The sequence below is a fragment of the Pelodiscus sinensis genome, chromosome 4 (genome assembly GCF_049634645.1).
Source record: "Pelodiscus sinensis isolate JC-2024 chromosome 4, ASM4963464v1, whole genome shotgun sequence".
In the NCBI taxonomy this organism is placed as follows: domain Eukaryota; kingdom Metazoa; phylum Chordata; order Testudines; family Trionychidae; genus Pelodiscus; species Pelodiscus sinensis.
Window position 1 is genome coordinate 99890635 of NC_134714.1, and position 21241 is coordinate 99911875.

The window sequence follows — 21241 nt, forward strand, 5'->3', positions numbered from 1 at the left end:
CTCTCCTCGGACCTGAAGATCTTCAGTGTCTGTGCTGCTTCTTGGTGGGCGCAGGGATCTTAACTTGGGGCCTTGGCTGGGGGAGACCAGTGAAGCTGACCCAGCAGGACGGGGCAGTGAGGAGCCCCAGAGAGCAGGAAGGCGAGTGGCAGTGGTCATGTCAGCACCTCAGTAGGCAACCCTGAGGGGGTTGTCTGTGACCGCACCCCGTCACACCTTTTATGCGACCCTGTTGATTCATACTTAGCTTGTGATCTGCTATGGCCCTCAGTTTCCCTTTCTGTATCACGTCTTCCTAGGCAGTCATTTCTATATTATGTATGTTCAACTGATTTGTTCCTTATTTTGGGGGTCCTGATTCATGATTCTTAAACTTTTTAGGCAGGTAGTTCTGGAGAAAGGTCAGCACAGAGGGTGTGTCTAGACTACAGGGTTTTGTCGACAAAACTATACCTGTGTCCACACGGCCTTTGAGTTATGTCGACATAACGCCGACAAAACTCAGCAGTTTTGTTGATGTATGTAAACCTCATTCTACGAGGAATAACGCCTTTTGTCGACAGAGTTCTGTTGATAGAAGGCATTATTGCATCTACACTGTCCTTTGCGTCCACACTGTTATGTCGACAAAGCGGCTTGCTTTGTCGACAGAACTGGATGTAGTCTAGACGCTCTTTGTCAACAGAAGATTTGTCGACAGTATCTGTCAACAAAACTTCTGTCGACAAAACCCTGTAGTCTAGACATACCCAGAGAGATTACAGGGGCCTGCTGAGACCCTACCTCTAAAGAGCATTGGGAGGTCCATCCAGTTACTCATCCAAAGCTACTGACAGGCAGATATGAAAAGGCAATGGGTAATTCTGAGTTTGTGGAGGAATCAGAAAGGCTTCTTCCCTAACCCCAGCTAACCCCACACATACACTTTCAATGTTGTAAATCAGGCAGAGGCAGGCCCTATCAGAGAGACAAAGGGGCCTCGAATTTCGATATTTTTCTACTAAGTAATTTCCAGAGACAACAAAAGAAGCTCTATATACCTGCAAAAATTAATTTAAATTAATCCTTGTGGGACGTTGGGCCTTTGCCAATTTTTCAGACACTTCCAAGTTTTCATCTGCATGACTGGAGCCTGGAGTAGCTTCTGTGATTAGTTATTCTACATAATGACTGTTTACAGTCTTTGCATAGTTTAGAGGTTTTGAAGTCATAATTAATTCCATTACTGTAAAGTGATTTCGCTTGGTCTGAGAATGAGTTTGAGTTTAACCTTTAAATTAGAAGGTTATCTCAACATAGAAGATTTTTGTATTCCTGTTTTTTCTTGTGTGTCTTCATATGTGTACAATAACTGTAGCAGGCTCAGCTGTAAGCTGCCTCTTTGTTCAGTTTTAGATTCACCTTTAAAAGCTTTTTTGTGATAATAAACTTTTCATTTTAGTTGTTTAATAAACTTTATATCTAATCTGGCAATTGCCCTGTATACATATTCATAATAATGCACCAGTCATTAGAGGAATTTAATAATGGGAATATGTTAGCAGATGACATTTCAAGACTTTGAAATAAGGCTATAAGGGCTGTAGTAAATAATACTCCCAACCGTTATATAATATACAAGTATATACAATTAAAATATTGTATAACCAATAGCCTTTTAACAAATTAATGTATAAAAGAATCCCTTTATAAAAATGAAGTGAAGATTTGAAAGTGGTTCAAGTAAGAGATAGCGAAAATGTACTGAAGCACCAGTTAAGAGTTTAAAGCCAAGAACATAATTTCTTGTAGAAAAGATGCCTCTGACATTCGAGTATGACCATAGTGACAGTGACACTTCCGGTTCTGATGATGAAAACTTTTACCCACAAATAAAATTTCAGTGCCACTGCCTCAAAATGAAGAGATCATTAATCAAAGCACAGAAATGCCCATAGTAGTGATACATGCAGAATCTATGCCTGATTTAGAGATTGTGCGGGCAGAAAATGAAGACCTTGGAGATGCTGCGCAGCAAGAGCAAGAACAAGAACTCATGACTGGCACAGGACACAGTGTAACAACAATGGCATCAGAACCTGATATTGGACTTCTTGATAAGAACAATGTTGCTCAAAACAGTTGCTTCTCAAAGTTAGTTGTTCTCAGATTCCAAGTAATATACCGAAAAATGCTGAAAATCATTCTTTTCCCACTCATCTGCTGACAAAAACTCCTCCAAATGGACAAATCTACACAAGAGACTGGCTATGTGGGAGCTGTGTGGGACATTTGTGCAAAGAACAATTCGGCTACGTCTACACTGGCCCCTTTTCCGGAAGGGGCATGTAAATTTCACCAGTCGTCGTAGGGAAATCCGCGGGGGATTTAAATATCCCCCGCGGCATTTAAATAAAAATGTCTGCCGCTTTTTTCCGGCTTTTAAAAAAGCCGGAAAAGAGCGTCTACACTGGCCCCGATCCTCCGGAAAAAGTGCCCTTTTCCGGAGGGTCTTATTACTACTTCAAAGTAGGAATAAGAGCCTCCGGAAAAGGGCACTTTTTCCGGAGGATCGGGGCCAGTGTAGACGCTCTTTTCCGGCTTTTTTAAAAGCCGGAAAAAAGCGGCGGACATTTTTATTTAAATGCCGCGGGGGATATTTAAATCCCCCGCGGATTTCCCTATGACGACTGGTGAAATTTACATGCCCCTTCCGGAAAAGGGGCCAGTGTAGACGTAGCCTTCTTGAAAAGATACTGTGACGGGGTTCCCGGGGTGCGAGCTCCTCGCCCCTTCTCCCGGGCCGCTCTCGGCCCAAGTCTGGGGAGGGGGCGGGGCCCAGCGTACCCCTCCCGCCTGAACTAGGTTCGTTGGTCGCCCCACCTGGGGTCCGTCTAGTAGGTTCTAGCTGTGGGGGCGATCACCCCTCAGCCCCCAAGGGACTGGGGGGGCTCTGCGACCCCTCCGTCTCTTTCCCCTGTTCCTCGACCTGGCGGGGCAGGGGCGGGTAGTGGCGTGGGAGGAAAAGGGGAGTGGGGGACCCGGGCCCTCCCTCACCTACGGGTCCCAGCCCGAGGCCCTAAGTGGGGGTTCACGACTGGTCGTCGCTCCCCATGGCGGACGGGGCTGTGGCCCTCAACTCGTCCACCCACGGGCGCCACAGGGGCCCCGCCTCGGGCTCCTTCCACTCCCTGCTGACCTGACCCACAGGCGGAACAAGCCCCGGGTGACTCACCATGCCGGAGTCGTCGGGCGCGTCCCAGGGCGAGCCGCCAGCTGCCGAGTCCGTCTCGCCGGGTCGCCCCAAGGGCTGGGGGCTTGGTGCTTCTGGACGCCAGGGCGCCCGTCGTTGGAGTCTTCCCCCCTTCTCGCCGGGACGTTCCCGGCTGTTATAGTCGCCGGGGGATGACGTCAGAGGGGTTAGCTCCGCCCCCCCGGCGCGGCCCCCCTCCCGGGTGTCCCTGGGCGCTCCCGGGTGCCCGCCTGGGGTGTCAGTCGGGGCGGCAGGGGCGGGCGCTTCCTGGCCGCTCGCGCTCGGCCCCGTCTCCCGCTCCCGGCTCTTTCCGGGGTTGCGGGGCGTCCGGCCCCCAGTGCCGCCGCCTGGGCACGCTCGGCGGCCGCTGCCGCCGCTTTTCCCCTCGCGGAGGGGGTTGCCCCTGCCGGGTCAAGTGCGGACCCTACCGGGTCTGTCACAGATACGACATGCAAAGTACTTTCAAATTTTTATTGATACAACTCCAGACTCTTTTCATAATCTAAAATCTAAGGCTACGTCTACGCTGGCAGGTGCTTTTGCACAAGAGCGTCTATGGCAGTGTGGATGCTCTCTTGCGCAAGAAAGCTCTGATGGCAATTTAGCCATAGGGGTTTCTTGCACAAGAAAATCATGTTGCCTGTCCACACTGCCTTCTTGTGGAAGAACTCTTGAGTAAGAGGGCTTATTCCTCATGGGGAGAGGAATAACTCTTCTGGAAGAAACCCCGTTGTCTGATGCTTTACTGTAAATTTACTTGCGCAAGAAAGTGCGTGCAGTGTAGACACCTGGCAAGTTTTTGCACAAGAACAGGTATTCTTGTGCAAAAAGCCTGCAGTATAGACATAGCCCTAAAGTATCAGAGATATAAAGGTCAAATAGATGCCTTTTGTCTGCAGAGAAAGTGAGACTAGATTGTTCACAAGAGTGGTCAAAATCTTTTTGGAGGTTTGTCCATCTTAGTTGTTTCCTGGTGTCTCTTGAGATGGAGTATCACAAGAAGGTGCATTTTTATAAACCAAGAATACTATACAAAGTAGTTCTAATGTTTTGATATTGCTTCTGAGTATTATTCTGAATAAACTTGTTATTTTCAGATTGAGTCCATGTATTCCCAGGGTGACTTCAGGGACAAAGATAATTGCTTTGTGTAAAGAGTAATTAAGCCATTAGGATAGAATTTTTCCCTTATCTGATGTCCCATGTGTCACCTTAAATTTGGCATTTAATGACTTCTAGGTGTTTAGTTCTGCAACTATATTATGCTCTTAGGACTTCCTCTTACTGAGTGCTAATCAACTCCTAGAGGAATTGGACTTCTCTAATTACCTTTGACTTCAGTAGAGGGTGAAAATGTCATTGCTCAAAGCCATTTAGGATTGAGCCTTTAATGTAGTTTGTTTATGAGTATAAAAATTCTTTTAGGATTATAACAGTGTTTCTATTTTGAGGCAATCCAAGTATTCTATAAGCCTCACTTAAACTGCACAACACAACTGCAAAATGAGAAGTATCACATATATTTCACCAAGTGGGTAAATGGATAGGGATGTAAAGAGACTTATCCATTGTCCAATAGCAAAGCAATGACCACTTCAGAAATGGAGCCCAGAAATTCTGACTCTTCCTGCTAAATCCCCCATGTTACCAAAGTAAGGCTGCCAGTAATTCTTTGAGATTTATACTTGTTGGGACTAGAAATTAGTAAGGAAAAAAGATATTGAGAGCTGAGAGATTTTGACCATCTCATGTACATCCTGAGCAAGTACTCGAACTCTGAGCAAGTCAAATCATATGGATAGCCCGGTGTGTGAATAGGATCACACAAAAAGCTAAAGCACAAGGGGACTAATTCATTTGAAGAAGTGGGCTGTGCCCACAAAAGCTCATGATCCCATCTACATGTTTTGTTAGTCTTTAAAGTGCTGCCAGACCATTTGTTGTTTTTTCCTGTACAGACTAACTCAGCTAGTCCCTGAAGCTTCTTAATTCACCATAGTTCACATTCTTGAGGACAACTGGATACTGCTCTAAGGATAGTGATTATGTAGAAATGTGACAACAGGGCACAAAGAATACGTACCCTAAGCAAAAAATTAATTGTACAAACTATTTTAGAGATGAGGATTAACCTCTCAGCTTTAGCATTTAATGTCACCATCAGAGGCAGAGTTCTGATACAGAGGCAGCAAGGAGGGAAAGTGAGTGGTCATCTTGACTACCCAATAAGCCTAGGTTTATCAGGTAGTCAACTACTTGCTTACATCTCTACTTATAACCTCATCATGCAGGATTCCTTTTATGATTTTCCAACGTGCTGTGTGAGGGAGGATCTGGGAGAGGAGAAATTCAAATTTGCATGCTAAAAATGTATACTGAAAGAACTTTAGGTTTAAGACACAGAACTACAAGAACCAATGAAGTCTTAGTGATAATTGATACTCCAGATTTGACTATTGACATTGGATTAGATTCACTGCTTCCCCTATTTTTGAATGGGTGCAGTAGATGATGATTGGTCCCACATAGGCCCAGACCTCGGTGAAGTCCAGCAGCGGTGGGACTAGTCTATTCTATGATGACTATCGTCCTGATGGGCCACCTGACAGCCAGGGATTATCAGAGTGCAGAGTATACCAGCTGTCTTGCCTTGCCGTCCTCAAATCTTCCAGGAGGATGATGAGGGATAATGTGCCAACAGACTATGAAGTCTCTGTACCTGCTAGGCATTCTGATATGCTGATACTCTCCTCAGGATAGGGAGTTCTAGTCAGGTTTCAGCTACTTTGCCCTGCTGGATTGCTATTGTTTTCAGAAACAAATTAGGCTATGCCTAGACTGCAAGCTTCTTTCAAAATAAGCTTTTCTGGAAGAGATCTTCTGGAAAAGCTTATTTTGAAAGAGAGCATCCATACATGCCTTTTTCCGAAAAAGCTTTTTCCAAAAAAGTGTTATTCCGCATAGAATGAGGTTTACTGCCATTGGAAAACCCCCTCTGTTATTTTGACTTTTTGTCAAAAGAATGCTATTGCAGTATGGATGCAAGCGCTATTTTTCCAGAATAACTTCCATTTTTCCAGAAAAATTCTGCAGTGTAGATGTACCCTTAGGGACAAGAAAATAAGAGACTTTCACTTTCATACAATTCCTACAATTTCATAAAGTAGTTTTCCCCCTCTGCTTTTTTTCATGTTTATCCAAATGTTACTCCCTCAAATATGAATGATATTTCAATATAAATATCTCACTAGCACAACTGGTTCCTAATCTCAATTGGGAACTTTAGGGTACTACTAGAGTACAAGAAACAAATAATCATAATAATATTGGATGTATTTGGACTATTAGGTCCAGATTGTGATCTTGCCTTTGATGGATTTATTCCAGATGAACAGTAGCAAGAATAATTTGTTGTACAGCTAGATGAATAAACATTTGGGAGAATTTGGGAATGTTTGTCTAAATCTGTAGTTAGAATTCTGTGTAAAATTGGCACTGTGATGTGTGAAATGCAACTCTGCTCCAAACAAAAGCCTGAACGTGAGGCCTGAACTGAAGGTGACGCATTCAGGGGAGAGCCTTGTCATATATAGTGCAGCACACATGGGTCCTGGTTGGTTTTGTAGATTACAGCAGGAAAATGTCTCTTGCAAGTCATCCATGCTCAAGCCCCTTATGCTTCTACTAAGGTTTCTGTTCTGTTTCTGATGCCACCGCACTCTCTTGGGCCACAGTCAGCTGGCATCCCCTGGTTCTTGTGCCAAGAGAAGAAAATCAAGTTCAATCCTCAAAATAATTTACCATGGATTCTGAGGGTCAGCACATAAGATTTGAACAGTCCAGTGTTCTGAATGATTTTGGCCTTCTCCACCATTACCATATTGTGTATCCAGGACTTTTAGGGACTCAAACGTGACACAAGAAGAGGAAGATTTTTTTTATGGTTGGTCACAATGGGTTTGTCTACACTGGTGACCCACAGAGTTTGGGTTAAAAGGTTGTCTAATGGCTATGTGGATGTTCCCACTCAAGTTGTGGCTAGGACTTGGACCCTATCATCTCTCAGAGTCCAAGAACTTGGGCTCCAGCCTAAGCATGAATGTTAATCAGCCCCTTCGCTATAATTCTGTGAGCACAAGTCAGCTAAGGGAGGACAGCCATGTGCCACAAACCCATTATGATTAACTAAAGAAAACCCTCCTCCTCTTGTTTCATGTATGAGTTCCAGAAAGCCTTCTATATGCAATTAGGTAATGGCAGAGAAGGGCAACATCATTTTGAACAATGTCCAGTTCACATGCTAGGAGGCTGTTTAATTGGTGTAGACATTTGGGCTCAGGCTGGAGTACTGGCTGCAGGCTTGTTGACAGGGATGAGTGGGAAGGGGCAGCTGCCCCGGGGCCTGGTGATTTAAAGGCATCTGGGGCTCTTGGCCTCAGCCACATGGCAGTGGCTGGAGCCCTGTGTCCTTTAAATTGCCACTGGAACCCTGGAGGGCACTAAAGAAATGGGTGGGTGTGGCTACCCTCCCAGCCCTTCTCTTTTGCCCAAGGCTGCACCCCTTCTCAGGCCCAGAGTCACCCTGCCCACACGCCTTGCCCAGGGTCCAGTGACATCTCTAGGGGCATGCAAGTGGCAGAGTCCTGGAGCTTGGGCTGCAGCCTAAGCCTGAATGTCTGTACCACACTGCAACAGCCCATTCGCCAGAGCACTGAGAGCCCACGTCAGCTAGCCCGGGATAGGTGTGGGTGTCTAATTGTGGGGTAGATGTGCCTAACTAACGTTTGTTAAAGGAAGAAAATTGATTTATCTCTGACACTTAATGACAGCTCTTTGTGCCTAACATATTTAGGAAACAGTATAACAATGCATACTGCTTTAGAGATTTCCTTTATAATGTGCTATGATTAGAGATGTGAAAGTATAAACATGTAAATAGTAAACCCATCAGCCTGGGCTCGTAGATTAACCTTCACAGTTATATGCAGCCCTCCCCTCCCTCCTGCTCCCTGCACTACAGCCTCTGTACCAGAGGGAGCAGCACAGGGGTGGGGCAGGCAGGAGCCCATGTGCATGGGGAGCCAATTTTTAAGAGTGGAGCCATTTGCTCCTCCATGCTGCTGCCTCTGTATCAGAGGCAGCCACAGAGAGGAAGCGGGAGCACTGATCCCCCGCAAACATCAGCTCCTGGGGAGCCACCTCTGATACAGAAGCAGCAGTGTGGGAGGAAGGGGGAGCAACTCTGAGAGAGCTGGTACATGCAGGGAGATGGCTTAAAAGTTGCACCGGTTCCCAGGGAGCTGCCTCCTGCCTGCCCCATGTGTAAATGTGAAACTAACTACTGAACATTTCAGCGATTACACACTGACCTAAATAAACACATTTTAACATCATAACTAGGGATCTGTTTATTTGGATCATCTGTCCCACAATTTGGGACATATGAGAAAGTAAAGTAACTTTAATCAGTTTACCCAATTGTTCTCAGATGTATAGTTATTGAGAGTTTCATAGAAAACAGGCTCCTTTCTTAAGCTTGATTCTCTTTTGGAATTATACGCGCATATGTGTGTGTGTGTTGTGAAATAAGAAAATGTTTTGATTCATGATGATTAAACCATGTTGGTTGATACGTGCTTTAGAATCATGAGTTTTCTGCATAGCATTCACAAATCTTGCGTACGCATTACTTTAGCATCAACCTTATAATCATTAATTCAACATATTACAAATATTGATTAAATGTATTGAGACTGGTTCATAACGCAGAAATATTATACACTGTGATAATAGCTATTATACATCAACTACATGTTTTCAAGTTATTTTTTGTCTATCCGTATCAATATACTTGCATTATTTCCCTCATATATTGGCTTAAGTAATGAGTTGTGTGCTGTTTTGTAGGGCTTTTCCTGAATCATTTCTCAGAGGGAAAAGGGTCTCAGAATGAAATCTGGCAGAGAAGCGCCTGATCTTTGTTATAGTTAATATTTTTGGCATATTAAACATCTTTCTTCCTCTCTTGTTGTTTGAAATGCACATTGAAAAGGGCCATTGCAGACATAATGTGGCTCGGGTGCTAATTTAAAATGATGCATGGAAAAACAACATATGCTATAGCACACCATGTATAAGGTTCATAATGGCTGGGTAAATTAGGGACACTTGAATACATTTAATTCTCAGACTACAATTGTTTCTCTCTCTCTCTCTTTTTGATCATGCAACACAGTCTTGTCTTCCCAGGCATACAACTGAAAGTGCTTATTCTAGGGAAGAAGAGGACAGCTGGACAGAATTCGAGCCCTTCTTCAAAGAGCCTCTCACAGGCAGATTCTTGATTTGCTCATTGTGTCTTGGAATAGGGAGCACATACTTTATTTTCCTGTCCTTATGCTGATGTGTATCGTACCCATTAACTGGCCCGCCTTGGATCCTAGTTCTATCAAACGTTTGAAGAGGAGTTTTTAACTTTCCAAGCCTTGCCTTCATCTTCTGTCCATCTCTTGGACTAACTTGAGAGACTTGTCTTCGGCATGTGGAGGGGAGAATAAAATACAATTTTTGTCTTTTTATGTTGGGGATCTTATAGCCTCCATTACCATAGTATCTAATAAACTTAAAAAACAACAAATGGTCTGGTAGCACTTTATAGACTAACAAAACATGTAGATGGGATCATGAGCTTTCATGGGCACAGCCCACTTCTTCAGATGACTAGAGTATCTAAGTGCATCAGAGATCTGTCTGGCAGGACCTCATGTGTTCGTCACACATATTCTGTCCCTCTGCTTTCCCAGGTAGACCAGCCATTCTTGTTATGGTGGAAAGTCTTCCCCTCACAGAAGTGTCTTCCATAGTGCTTCATTTGTAAAAAACGAGGTGCTCAGGCGCAAACAGAACTTTCTTAACTGACATAGCAAGCCCAGAGGTAGCAAGGCTAAGAACGGCTAAGCCTAGAAGCACTGAGGCTCAGCCCTGGCACAGATGCACTGGTCTTGCAACATATTCTTGTTCAGATTCTGGATTAGTCTGACCTCCTGCAGGGCCTACTTTCAAAGCCAGACTCTTAGCAAAAATGATGATCTTCTGCTCTCATGTACTTGTTTTGGTTTTATGAACTACTAAATTCTTCCAGAGGAGCACAGATGTTTTGGATATGTGTTTGCTGATCGATTGATGGCTCTGGAGAGCAAGACCAGACCCATGACCTTGCATTGGAAACAGACACTGTGAAAGGGGAGGAATTGGAACATTATTCTTTACAGAACTTTTTCTTTCATTCTCAGTACAGTTTTTTTAAACACTAACCCCTCTTTCAACTTGGTGCTTTTTAACTATTTTTCTCAGCATCATGGCATTTTCCTGTACCACTTCAGATACTATATCAAACCACTGTAGAACAAATCACAATATAGAATTTAATTGCTAGTTTAACTTTTAGAGCTAATCATCAGCATAGAATTGCATACAGATACGATATTTCGTCACTCAGGCCTTTCCTCTGATTTGCTGTGGAAAATATTTAATCATTCTCGTTACAGCTAAGGAGTGTCTTTAAAAACTCTAAAGTCCACATGAAGCCAATGGGGTATAAAAAGAATGCAAGATTGACACTGAAGACAGTAGTCACCACCTTTTAGTATTTTACATAGATAGATAGATAGATTAGATAGAATGTTGAAACTTACACATGCTGAGTCAAATTCCACCTTCATTGTAGTTTAAGTACATATTATGATTTAAATCCACAATAACTTCAAGGATGATGTTCTGGATTTGCATCAGTCTCCCTAAGGGCACAATTGTATTCAATTATATGAACTTTTTAATAGAAAGAAAAGTAACACACACACAGAATGCTAAGATGAATTCTTTCTTTGTCTTTAACGTGTTAGATAGCAGTTAGCACATGGAGATTCTCTCCGAGGCCCCAGATTCTTGATCCAGAGTTCTATTTCTTTTAGGATCTTATCCAGCAAATAGCTCACTACTGGCCTATTCCAGAAAATAAAAGGTTTCCCATTAGAAATAACATGGAGTTTAGCAAACTGTAATTTATTTAGCAAATTCTACATTTTAATTCCTGGATCTTATTTCTGCCAACTCTTTCCCTCATGTATGCACCATCTGGTCCAATTCCAGAAAAAAATGTTGTTGTATTTCTCCTCAGATTGTTTCTTTTTCCTGAATTCAACCAGGAATCTACCATTTTCTCCTTTGTGAGAAAGAGAATCATTAATACAAATGCCATCATGAGACAGCTCTAGGATCCAACAAGACAAGATATTTTCTACATCAATAGAAGTTTAAGCTTCAGGGAACTACTGTGTTGTCAACAAATATATTTCAGAGGGGTTTATGTCTACTTGAAGGCACTCCTAGAATCTTCATAGTTCTTTTGCTCATTTGATCCTCCAACTACTCAGCTTGTTGGTCAGGGTTCTGAATTTTATTATGGCATTGTAAAATAACCATGATTTTGGATGTTTCAGATCCATTGGCATTTGCTGCTGGCTCTGTGCAGTGTTTGCTGCTAGTCAAGTTCGATCCATCTACATCAGTGACTTTTGTCAGCAAAGTTTTTATTTCATTTTCCCTTAAAGCCATTATTTAATGGAGGCCCTCAGGTTTTTCAGGGTGGTTTTCCAGACAGACATTTGTGTAATGCTGCCCTCTGCTTTGATGGTGGTTGGTGAAGGAAACTGGGCTCAAGACTCAGTCTAGCTACTTTCTATTGTCCTGGTGTTTATATTCCAGAATATAACTGCTTCTGTATGGCTGTTTCTACATTGGCCCCTATTCCGTAATAGGGATGCTAATGTAGCACTTTGGAATAGGAAAATCCGCGGGGGATTTAAATAACTTGAAAGTAGGAATAAGAGATCTTCCGGAAAAGAGCTTATTTTCCGGAGGATCGCGTCCAGACTGGCGCTTTTCTCCGGCTTATCTACAAGCTGGAAAAAAGCGGCAGCCATGAAAATGCAAATCCCGCAGGGGATATTTAAATCCCCCGCGGATTTGCCTATTCCAATGTGCTACATTAGCATCCCTATTACGGAATAGGGGCCAATGTAGACGTAGCCTATCTGTATTGTCATGGGGCGTTTCACAGTATAGGAAGAAACCAGTGGAAATGCAGAGAGCTGGAGTAGTTGCAGGTGTCCATTTTATTGCATAGCACAGAACTAACTAGAAAAAGCCCAGACTAGCTGGGCTGACCCCAGTGACCTACTCAGTTACCATAACAACAAGATCTATATCTTCAACCCAATATACAACATATTCCTCCCCCCTTAATAAAAACATCCCTTTAAGAGAACAAAAACTAACTATGAAATGAGGGTAGACCGCCTCAAGTTCCCAGCTAACCCTGGGGATTATTTTGCCCCATCTGTGAGTTAATCTCAACTAAAGGTCCAGCTGTTGAGGAAGCCTCCTTTCTCTAGGTGGATTACGGCGGACATCTGGCGTTCTCGCACCCAAAGATGTTATGGGTGGAGGCCTGACACGGGGCTGGGAACTTGAAGTGTGAACAGGTGAGGTTGTTGGATCAGCCTGCTCAGGGAGGGGGTTATTGTTCGCTGCTGGTGGTGACGGAGGAGGAGAGTCAGGAGCAGGTGATTCTTGACTTGGTAGCTCACCAGCAGTGGGAAGGACGGGCAACTCAACTGGAGATTTGCCCTGGGGGCAGGAATAACCTGTCAATAACTGATCTACATGCCGCCGCTAGATGAGATCCTTCGCAGTCCGGACAGTATAGGAAACAGGTCCTGTTTGAGCAATAATAGTGGCAGGGACCCATTCAGCTCCAGGAGCATAGTTCTGAGCCAAAACTGGTTGTCCAGGACTAAAAGTTCGATCTTTTGCTCTGGATGCGCCTGATGACTTGACCTTGCTGCTGATGTTGCACAATTTGTCGTGGTTCTGAAGGTTTCAGCAAATCAAAGCACATGCACGGCTGATATCCCATCATTAGAAAAGCTGGGGACACTTTGGTTGTAGCATGAGGAGTGTTTCTGTAGGATAGTAAGAAGGTGTCCAGACTCTTTTGTACGAGTGAATGTCCTCTAACCGATTTCAAAGCTTGTTTCATTGTCTGGACAAACCTTTCAGCCAATCCATTTGTGGCTGGGTGATAGGGTGCTGAAGTGATGTGATGGATCCCGTTTGCTTTCATAAAATTTCCAAACTCCTGAGACACAAACTGTGGACCGTTGTCACTCACAAGTTGTTCAGGAATACCCAAATGACAGAAGATTCCCCGTAATTTTTGGATAGTACTCTCAGCAGTAGTGGAAGGCATTATACAGACTTCTGGCCATTTGGAATGAGCATCTACCACCACCAATAACATGTTACCTTCAAATAGGCCAGCAAAATCAACATGAATACGTTGCCAAGGTTTTTCTGGCCAGTCCCATTGGTGTAGAGGTGCCAATTGAGGTGCATTCCTCACACCCTGGCAAGAAATACAAGCTCTTGCCTTCTCTTCAATGTCACTGTCCAAGCCAGGCCACCAAAAATAGCTTCGCGCAATTTCTTTCCTGCGCACCATTCCACAGTGACCTGAATGCAGCTGCTCTAACATCTGTTGTCTCAGTATTTTTGGAATAATGACACGCATTCCCCACAACAAGCACCCTGAATGGGTTGATAAGTCCGTTCTCCTGGACATGTAGGGGACAAGGTCAGATGAGACCTGAGAGTTCCGTAGAGATGTTCCACACATCACTAGTTCCATTACTTGGGACAGTACTGGGTCAACACGAGTTGCTCTCTTAACTTGTGCAGCAGTGATGGGCCTGTTCTCCACCTGTTCAAAGTAAAAGATTTCCTTCTGGCCACTGTCTTGATGTTTGACTGGCAAAGATAGCCTAGAGAGACCATCTGAATTGCCATGTAGAGTGGCTTTCCGATATCTGATCTCATATGTGTGTCCTGAAAGCCACAATGCCCATCGTTGCATACGACTAGCAGCCATTGGTGGAATACCTGAGTGTGGACCAAAAATTGCCATCAGAAGTCAATGGTCAGTGAGAAGTGTAAACTTCCGTCCAAACAGGTACTGCTGAAATTTCCGAATTCCGAAAACGATTCCCAATGCTTCACGTTCAATTTGCGCATAGTTAGTTTCAGTCTTGCTTAAGGTGCGCAAAGCAAAAGCAATTGGTTTCTCCTCTCCTGGAGGCATAACATGTGACAAGACCGCTCCCACTCCATATGGGGAGGCATCACAAGCCAACTGTAAAGGTAAGGATGGATCAAAATGCGTCAGGATCTCTGCGTTTAGCAATGCACATTTAGCCTTGTTAAATGCAACATCACAGGCATCCGTCCACTTCCAGACCTTGTTCTGGCCAAGGAGCTTGTGAAGTGGTTTTAATAGTGTGGCTAGCTGTGAAATAACCCTTCTATAATAGTTCAATAATCCTAGAAATGAGCGAAGTTGACTAACATTTTGAGGGGGTGGAGCCTCCACAATAGCCTTAACTTTTGAAGGGGACTTATGAAGACCAGTAGCATCAATGATGTGTCCCAAATATTCAACAGAGGGCTGAAAGAATGCACACTTATCTTTATGGACTCGTAGGCCATACTCTTCCAGTCTTTGTAGGGTAGCCTCTAAGTTCTTAAGGTGATCCTCCTCGTTCCCGCCTGTGACCAGGATGTCGTAAAGATAGCACTGAACTCCTAGCAAGCCACACAAGATCTGGTCTATAGCTCTCTGGAACAAGGCTGGGGCAGAAGTTATTCTGAAGGGTAATCGACAGTAACAATAAAGCCCTTTATGAGTCACAATAGTCAACAGCTCTTGGGATTCCTTATCAACTTGCATCTGTAAATATGCTTGACTCAGATCAATCTTGCTGAACTTTTGTCCCCCAGCCAGGCCCGCAAAGATGTCATCGATGCGAGGAAGGGGGTATTGCTCTGCACATAAAACAGGGTTAAGAGTGACCTTAAAATCCCCACAAATCCGAATAGAACCGTCTTTCTTCAATATTGGAACTATTGGCGTTGCCCATGGACTATGGGTAACTGGTATTAGGACTTCATTTTTGACTAGGTGCTCTAGGTCTGCTTCAACTTTTGGCCTGATAGCATATGGCACAGTTCTGGCCTTCAGATATTTTGGTTGGCTACCAGGTTTAATGTTCAGTTTCACGGTGATTCCCATCATACTTCCCAGATCCTCTCCAAAAACAGCAGCATGTTTCTTTAATATATCAGTTTGACCTGTTTCTTCTTTAGTCATCTGGTGCACTTCTGCCCAGTCCAGTGGGATCTTCCTAAGCCATGATCTCCCCATTAAGGCTGGGTAATGGCCTTTCACCACAAACAGTGGTAATTCTGCAGTCTGTCCATTTAGTTCCACCTTATCATCAGTAGTGCCCAATAGGGGTACTGCTTCTCCTGTATGTGTCTTCAGAATGATCTTTGTTGCCTTAAGTGGCAGATGCTTCAACTTTTCCTTATACACTGTGTCTGAGACCAATGACACTGCTGCACCAGTGTCCACTTCCATGCGTACCGGTTTGCCATCCAACAGTGGAGTTACCCAGTATTCATGGGAGCCCCCTTCCAAAGACAGAACATAGCATGGCACTTCTTCTTCAGACAGGGTGTCACTTTGATCATCAGGCATCTATCTGTTCGATGGTATGCAGACTTTCCTTTTTGTTCCGCCAGACGACAGGCCTCTTTTTCTTTTGTTTGCAGGCATGCTCAATGTGTCCTTTTTTTCCACACTGTCAACACACTAGGGCTACGTCTACACTGGCCCCTTTTCCGGAAGGGGCATGTAAATTTCACCAGTCGTCGTAGGGAAATCCGCGGGGGATTTAAATATCCCCCGCGGCATTTAAATAAAAATGTCCGCCGCTTTTTTCCGGCTTTTAAAAAAGCCGGAAAAGAGCGTCTACACTGGCCCCGATCCTCCGGAAAAAGCACCCTTTTCCGGAGGCTCTTATTCCTACTTCAAAGTAGGAATAAGACCCTCCGGAAAAGGGCACTTTTTCCGGAGGATCGGGGCCAGTGTAGACGCTCTTTTCCGGCTTTTTTAAAAGCCGGAAAAAAGCGGCGGACATTTTTATTTAAATGCTGCGGGGGATATTTAAATCCCCCGCGGATTTCCCTACGACGACTCGTGAAATTTACATGCCCCTTCCGGAAAAGGGGCCAGTGTAGACGTAGCCTAGGGGTATGTCTACACTACAGCACTAATTCGAACTAACTTAATTCGAATTAGTTAATTCGAACTAAGCTAATTCGAACTAGTGCATCTAGACCTAAAAACTAGTTCAAATTAGCATTTTGCTAATTCGAACTAGCATGTCCACATTGAGTGGACCCTGAACCAAGGTTAAGGATGGCCGGAAGCAGTGCCGGCAAGGCATCAGATTAGGACTTAGAGCGTGGAGCTGCTGTCTCAGGCTAGTCGAGGGCTGTGCTTAAAGGGACCCGACCCCCACCTTGGACAGACAGTTCTCAGGGGTTCCCCGCTTCCAAAGCAGTCCTGGCTTGGAGTGCCCTGAGTGCCCACACTCGGCACATCACAGCACTCGGCCATCGGCCCGGCTGCACTTGCCACAGGCTACCATCGGGGGGGCATTTGGGGGGCTGCAGGAGAGCTTCCACCCCCAGAAGCCCGCAGAGCCACCCCAGTCCTCCCCATCGGGGGCTTGTCCCACATTCCTCCCTCACCTCCTTCCACTTACCCCTCCCTAGCCCCCCTTCCTGATGTACAAAATAAAGGACACGTGTGTTAAAAAATAGAAACTCTCTTTATTGAACAAAACTTGGGGAGACTGGGAAAAGGAGGTGGGAGAGGGGAAGACAGAGGGTGGGAGAGGGGAGGGCAACTAAAATGATCAGGGGTTTGGAACAGGTCCCATATGAAGAGAGGCTAAAGAGACTGGGACTTTTCAGCTTAGAAAAGAGGAGACTGAGGGGGGATATGATAGAGGTCTATAAAAGCATAAGTGGTGTGGAGAGGGTGCATAAAGAAAAGTTCTTCATTAGTTCCCATAATAGAAGGACTAGAGGACACCAAATGAAATGAATGGGTAGCGGGCTTCAAACTAATAACAGAAAGTTGTTCTTCACAAAGCAAATAGTCAACCTGTGGAACTCCTTGCTGCAGGAAGCTGTGAAGGCTAGAACTATAACAGAGTTTAAAGAGAAGTGAGATAAAGTCATGGAGGTTGGATCCGTGGAGTGGTATTAGCCAGGGGGTAGAAATGGTGTCCCTGGCCTCTGTTTGTGGAAGGCTGGAGATGGATGGCACGAGACAAATGGCTTGGTCATTGTCTTCAGTCCATCCCCTCCAGGGTCCTTAGGGTTGGCCGCTGTCGGCAGACAGGCTACTGGGCTAGATGGACCTTTGGTCTGACCCAGTACAGCCGTTCTAAGCTCAGGGCTCAGAGTCGGGGGTCTCAGTGGACCACCTTGATTTTCATGCAAACCTGCTCCTGGGTGGCCATGCTGGCAGCTCTCCTGCCCTAGACGGCCACTTTACTGCGCCTAGCGCGGAGGTCGTGGATGAGGTCCATGATGTCCGCACTAGACCAGGCGGGCGCCCACCTCTTGCGGACCCAGGCAGGCTCCCGGGAGCCGCCAGCCTGGTCCCGGGAAGAGGCGGAGGGCTGGGTGGCAGCGGGTGGCTAGCTTGAGCCGTGCCAGGTGCAGGGTCTGCTAGCTGGGTGCTGGCAGGCTTGCACCTGGCACGAGCACCATAGCCAGCTTGTGCCCCTTTAAGGGCTCCGGGGCCGGGAGGAGGGCAGAAGAGTTTACCTGATGGTGCCCAGAGTGGCTACCAGGGAAAGCTGGGAAGGGCTAGCCTCCCGCTAGTTCGAATTAAGTGGCTACACAACCCTTAATTCGAACTACTTAATTCGAACTAGGCGTTAGTCCTCCTGGAATGAGGTTTACCTAGTTCGAATTAAGCGCTCCGCTAGTTCTATTTAAATTTGAACTAGCGTTTTGTATGTGTAGCCCCTATTAAAGTTAATTCGAACTAACGGCTGTTAGTTCGAATTAACTTTGTAGTGTAGACATACCCTCGGTTCTTACCCCAGCATTCTGATGCATGGTGACCTGTCTTACCAAAGCGGTAACATTCCTGGCTCCCCACTGTTCTGTGAGTAGGTTCTTGGGACATTTTATGCATCCCATGGGGTGCACTAAGGTATTGTGCCTCCTGTGTGGCCAGTTCCATGGAGACCGCAATATCAATGGCCTTCTGTAGGGTGAGCTAAGCTTCTGTTAACAGATGCCTCTATATAGCTTCACTGAGCAGGCCACACACTAACCTGTCACGTATGGCATCATTTAACATCTCCTTAAATTCACAGTGTTCAGCAAGCTTTTTCAAATTGGCTACAAATTGTACAATTGTTTCACTTTCTTGTTGGTCTCTGTTATGGAACCTGTACCTTTCTGCAATTACCAATGGTTTTGGAGCATAATGTGACCCCAGGATTTCCACAATGTCACTGTAAGATTTGGTCTCCGGCTTAACAGGGAGCAGCAAACTGCATAGCAGAGAGTAGGTCTTAGCCCCTACAAAGCTTACAAATATTGGCACCTTCTTTTCTTCTTTAATGTCATTTGCAATAACAAAAAGTTCAAAATGCTCAGTATATACGTGCCATTGCTCTATTGTCTCCTCAAAAGGTCCCAAACAAAAAACAGGACTATGTAGCACTTTAAAGACTAACAAGATGGTTTATTAGATGATGAGCTTTCATGGGCCAGACCCACTTCCTCAGATCAAATAGTGGAAGAAAATTGTCACAACCAAAAGGTCCCAGTGACCCTGTAAGTGTAGCCATGACTGTTGCACTCCCCTCCCCCCGCCCTTTTTTTTTTTCTTTTTCAGTGTCTGGGCTCCTTGATCTTAGTTTCAGTTTGCACAGTGTAGCAGTCTGTTCTTACCCCCACCTTCCAGAACAGACAGAAAAAAGTTTGTTTTCTTACATTGACTTCTACTTCTTTTGTTGCTGGAGGCGGCACAGGTATCCCACCGTCGTCGCCACTTGGTATGTCGTGGGGAGTTTCACAGTATGGGAAGAAATGAGTGGAAATGCAGAGAGCTGAAGTAGTTGCAAACGTCCATTTTATTGCATAGCACAGAACTAACTAGAATAAGCCCAGACTAGCTGGGCTGACCCCAGTGACCTACTCAGTTACTATAACAACAAGATCTATATCTACAACCCAATATACAACAGTATCTAATTATAACGTCTTCTGTTCTTCACAGCTTACTAATTTGCAGCTTTTTGTAGTCTATCTCCACTTGTGTGAGTGTGAATGGAAAGAACATGCACTAACCAACAATCATTTGGAAACTGAAGAAAAACATTGTTTTTGTTGTATTCACCAAGTCTTGTGATTACTCACTAGGGGTGCATCTACACTGCAGGGCTTAATTTGACATAAGCTATGCAAATTGAGCTACGTCAATTGCATAGCTTATTTCAAAATAGCTTATTTTGAAATAGAGCGCTCTTCCTCTGACTTCCCGTACACCTCGTACAATGAGGGCTACAGGAGTTGAAGTAAGAAGTCCTCCAGCTTGACAGTATTTCAACATTATTTCAAAATAACTGCCTGCTATGTAGACGTGGACTAAGTTATTTCAGAATAATGCTAGTTACTTTGAAATAATGTTGCTGTGTAGACGTACCCTAAGTTAGCCACTCTATCTCATGGTTATAACCTTATCTCCTTCCTTTAGAAAAAAACAACAAATGGTCTGGTAGCACTTTATAGACTAATAAAATATGTCGATGGGATCATGACTTAACTCCTGTCATCTGAAGAAGTGGGCTGTGCCCACAAAAGCTCATGATCCCATCTACATGTTTGTTCGTCTATAAAGTGCTACCAGACCATTTGTTGTTTTTTTCTAAAGGAAGGAGATAAGGTTCTCATAGACTCATAGACTCAGACTTTAAGGTCAGAAGGGACCATTATGATCATCTAGTCTGACCCCCTGCACCGTGCAGGCCACAGAATCTCGCCCACCCCTCTTAGAATAATCCTCTCACCTATGTCTCAGATATTGAAGCCTTCCAATACTTTGAAGGCCCCAACATGCAGAGAGTCCTTCAGCTGTGATCTGTGCCCAATGCTACAGAGGAAGGCGAAAAACCTCCAGGGCCTCTGCCAATCTACCCTGGAGGAAAATTCCTTCCTGACCCCAAATATGGCGATCAGCTAAACCCTGAGCATGTGGGCAAGACTCACCAGCCAGACACCCAGAAAGTTCCCTATAGCAACTCCTATCATCCCTCCATTGACCTATTTCCAACTGGAAATGAATGGTCAATTAGTTACCAAGATCATGTTATTTCATCCAACCATCCCCTTATCATAGAATCAGAACTGGAAGAGACCTCAGAAGGTCGTCAAGTCCAGCCCTCCGCTCTAGGCAGGACCAATCCCATCTAAATCAACCCGGCCAGGGCTTTGTCAAGCTGAGACTTAAACACCTCTAGGGATGGAGACTCCACTACTTCCCTAGGTAACCCATTCCAATGCTTCACTACCCTCCTAGTAAAATAGTTTTTCCTAATATCCAATCTGGACCTCTCCCACCACAACTTGAGACCATTGCTCCTTGTTCTGCCATCTGTCACTACTGAGAACAGCCTCTCTCCATCCTCTTTGGAACCTCCCTTCAGGAAGTTGAAGGCTGCTATCAAGTCCCCCCTCACTCTTCGCTTCTGCAGACTAAACAGACCCAAGTCCCTCAGCCTCTCCTCGTAGGTCATATGCTCCAGACCCCTAATCATTTTGGTTGCCCTCCGCTGGACCCTCTCCAATGCGTCCGCATCCTTTTTGTAGTGGGGGGCCCAGAACTGGACACAGTACTCCAGATGTGGCCTCACCAAAGCCGAATAAAGGGGAATAATGACATCTCTGGTTCTGCTGGCAATGCTCCTCTTAATGCATCCTAATATGCCATTAGCCTTCTTGGCTACAAGGGCACACTGT

General features: G+C 44.9%; 1 protein-coding gene and 1 long non-coding RNA gene across 2 annotated transcripts in view; one reads left to right on the top strand and one right to left on the bottom strand.

Annotated features, from left to right (window-relative positions):
- Positions 1 to 21241, top strand: part of SPON1 (spondin 1) — a 384871-nt gene that overhangs the window by 50470 nt on the left and 313160 nt on the right. The gene's annotated exons all lie outside the window — the stretch shown is intronic.
- Positions 10017 to 19349, bottom strand: LOC142829005 (uncharacterized). The gene is made up of 3 exons (XR_012903222.1): positions 19217 to 19349; positions 10927 to 11028; positions 10017 to 10465 (listed from the first exon to the last, which is right to left on the bottom strand). It is a non-coding gene; the product is annotated as an uncharacterized LOC142829005 (long non-coding RNA).